General features: G+C 50.1%; 1 protein-coding gene across 1 annotated transcript in view; it reads left to right on the forward strand.

Annotated features, from left to right (window-relative positions):
• Positions 1-3,195: 3,195 nt before the first annotated feature.
• Positions 3,196-3,637, forward strand: part of RPH3AL (rabphilin 3A-like (without C2 domains)) — a 37,078-nt gene continuing 36,636 nt past the window's right edge. Inside the window, exon 1 of the mRNA XM_009323795.1 lies at positions 3,196-3,222. The gene's annotated coding sequence lies outside the window, so the exon portion shown is untranslated. The remainder of the gene's footprint in view (positions 3,223-3,637) is intronic.

A 3,637-nucleotide genomic window follows, 5' to 3' on the forward strand; every position in this document is an offset into this window, starting at 1 on the left:
CGCGGGCAGCGGGCGGTGCCCAGCCCGCAGCTCTTTGCCGGGAGGGCGGACGGGCGCTTCGTGCGGAGTTTCAAGCGGAGTTTCAGGTGTTGGTACGTACGGGCTGCCTGGAAACCTGCTGGGAAACCGCTGCGTCCGGGGGCCCGTGGGGTTCGGCGCCTTCTCCTGGCGAGCTGGGACAAGGGAGCGGCTTTTGGGGGGGGGCCTGGGGCACCCAGACCCGGAGCTCCGCTGGTGGGAGAGTCTTATCTAAAATGCTGCTGAAAACAGTCCAGAAACACAGCAAGGTGAACTGCGCAAGGAGTTACTCCTGAAGGTACTGAATGTCAGTGACAGAGGTGTGGGGGGAAACAAGCCAGAAGTGGGAGACTGAAAGTGATGTGCTCCATTGAAAAAATTATCAGCCCCGGCGTGCTTTTGAGAGCCGCTGGGCTCGTGCGTGTTCTGTGGTGGGAGCAGCCATGTGCATCTTACGGAGGACAGATTGTTGTTCTTTTGGGCGCTCTGACACAGGATGATGGGTGCTGTTGTATGTGCAAGTAAGAATGACACACTGTGCCCACCTCCAGGGTTTTTGGTCTGCCGCAGGTTGGCTCAGGTACTCCCCAGGGCCTGGCCAAAGTCCATGGCTTTCTTTTTGCTCGTACCAACAATGTTCAGGGTGATAAAGGTCTTGGAGTTACACTGGTTGTGCTTGTGTGTTATTCAAAGGCTTCCTAGGATGCCTAAAACCAATACCATAGCTTGAAGATGCTGAGAAGGGGTATTTCATCCTCCAGATGTGATGGTAGGCCTGTGGCTCAGAGCCGTGCTGGATAGCAAGTTTTTGGCAAGGCCTGGGGGTCAGGCTGCTCCGCAGGGTTTCTCCGCTGGCCCTGAATGTGCTTTTCCTGGTTCACTTGAGGTTACCCACGAAATAGGCTGGCATGCGGTTCTCCTGCAAGGGATTCCTTGACAAACGCTGGCCCTTGCTCAGTACTTCCCTGCTATGTCCAATTCTTTCTCAGAAACTTGATGCTTCTCTGGAGGCTGGGAGGTGCTGATTCCACCCTGCCAACCTCCAGGCGAGGAAGGCCTCCTTAGCTTTTTAGCATATCAGAATAGTGAAATGAGTCTCTCTAATTGGCCATTTAGATGCTAATTTGCTTCTCCTAGGCCTATGCCAGATCAACCTGCCCCAGCATGTGAGTCAGAAAGAGCCTCCTGTCTTCATGAATTATTCACTTTGCACAACGCACCTGCCTGGCTGGGGATCAGAAGGAAATAGGGCCAAAGTCTGATAAATAAAGATACACCTTGGCAGGTGGAATAGTGTTGGCTTTCCTCCCCAGTGTTGTAGGGTGCTGGGGAGCTGGAAGACTGCTTTGCTTGGGCAAAAACTGGTTCTTTATAGCTTACCGTATATCAAGTAGCCACACTAAGTGCCTCTCATTAATACAGGATTGTTGGTACCGTACGTCCATTTTCCCGTAGAGCTGATTTTATCTTTCCACTCACAGGACTGGCATGGACATCCAGGGCATTGTATTTTCTAAGCTTCAAGCTCTGTCTTAAAAGCAGTTAGGCTTCTGGCTGCTATTGCTAGGATTGGGAAGCAGCTCTGGTGCATGGGAACCTTCTTTGTTTTCCCCCCAGACCTCATGCCCACTTGTTCCTTTTCCAACTTGGCCTTACGTGATAATGACACTTCTCTCCCTTTCCATGTGCTGAGGCCGATTTGTGTTTACCTTGAGCTGGGCCAACCACAATCAAATACACGGCTCTGAATGAAGTCTTCCCTGTTTTGCTGGTACTGGTACTGCTTAGATTGAGCCTTCATGGTGGGACAGACAGGTAGAAAGTCTGTCTGATTGGATTCTTAAGTCGTTGTCCCAAAGCTTGCCAAGGCTTTGTGGTGTTTATTTGGACATTGTGTTTCCCTTGTCTCTCTTGACCCAAGCTGCAGAGCTGCAAGTCAAGTCTGATCATATTGGATTCCTTGTGTCGCTTGGCTCTCCATCTGCTGCTAAGGGTTTGCACTAACAGTGGGGATTTGTGACAGAAAGAAATTGCAAAAGGCCATTTCTCAGCCGTGAGCTGTGCCCCTGTGAGCTGGCCCAGCTCTCTCCCTTCCTGAGAGCAGGCAGCAGGAAGGTGATGAGGATTGCTTGGCTCCGCTGTGCTTGTGCTTCCTGCCTGCTTAGCCCCTATAAAATGTCGATGCTTACAGCAGGCTCCTTTGCCACTGGAGGGGCTGAGAGACTGCTAGATGTAGGTGTGAAGGGGCAGTTCAAAGTGGTTTGTGTGTGAGAGAAACTTTTATAAAGCCCTGATGCAGGCCAGCACTTGCACAGGCACAGTTACTTCCTTCCTCTGGCTCTGAGACTTGGCTGTAACTTGAAAGTCAAATGTGTGTCTTCTGCCACGCTTCTACAGCCCCAAGGGTTATTCTGTCACTTTAAAGCAGTCGTGTGCTTTGAAATACAACTGCGGCACTAGGATCTTTAAAACATGAGGGGAAGACTTGCATCTGGACTAAATAGCTTTCCCCTGCCTGCTCGTACTTGTCTCCCTGCTGCGCGACTAGTGTCTGGGAGGAGAAGGGACTGGCCAGCGGTGGGTGGGAGGCAGAGGCTGGGTTAACCTTATCTCCGCTAGTCATTTATCCTCTGTCATAGCAACAAGAGCAAACACTCACTCAGTTGCTAAGGTTTCCCAGGGATAACGGGGTCTGGTGCGAGGAGCAGCAAGTAATTACACTGCCTCTTTGAGGGAGCAGCAGCTAAAAGGAAAAACAGGCCAGCACGGTACCTGGTGCAAGCTGGGTGTCCTGGGGGAGGCGACGCCCTCAAAGCAGGCGAATTAATTACACCGGCACAGCTCGGCTTGGGAATTGGGAACTCGTCTCCAGCCAACTGTTTAATTTTTATTTTTTAAATGAAGTATTTTAAAAAAAATGCCTAATTAATTTCCTATGAAAGCAAATTACTATAGACACAAGCTGCTTAGCTGAAATAACCAGGCAAATGAAAGCTGACTGGAGAGCTCCTTATGGGCCTGTATAGGACATTTTTGTATTTGCAGGGCTCCGAGGAATTCATGCTTCGTGGGCACCCGTAATCAGCCCAACTGCAGGAGGGCTCGTGCAGGCTGTGCTTTCGCTGCCGTGAGGAGGTGTTTTCTACTGCAATGACTACCTCAATGTCAACAAGACCCTTCAGTTTTAACTCTGGTGTGGTCAAGGTAAAGTCAAAATGTGTTTGAGGTGGAGGAGTGGGGAAGGGACTTGGTGTAGTGAGATGATGCTAAAAGTGTACATGAGCTGAAAAAGCAAGCTGATAAATTTGGGACAGAAAAACGTTAAGGGTGTTAAATACAGAGCTACAGCCTGGCTCAGGGAGTGCATGATCCAGGAATCTCTGGAGGCTGGGAGGGTATTCTGGAAAAGTATTGCTGTGTTAAGCTCTGTTCTTACACTCTTTAAGCATCTGCTCTTGGAGCTGGTCAGATAGCAGGTACCGTGCTCACTGGACCTTTGGTGTGACCTGCTATGACTGTGTTCTGTTATTAAGGTAAAGATACATGATGTTCGTGTTGCTATTCTGCTGAGAAAACTGGCCTTCTTTCACAGAAGAGCCTGAAATTCTTTGAAGAGCGT

Source organism: Pygoscelis adeliae, unplaced genomic scaffold, assembly GCF_000699105.1.
Source record: "Pygoscelis adeliae isolate BGI_AS28 unplaced genomic scaffold, ASM69910v1 Scaffold290, whole genome shotgun sequence".
Lineage (NCBI taxonomy): Eukaryota > Metazoa > Chordata > Aves > Sphenisciformes > Spheniscidae > Pygoscelis > Pygoscelis adeliae.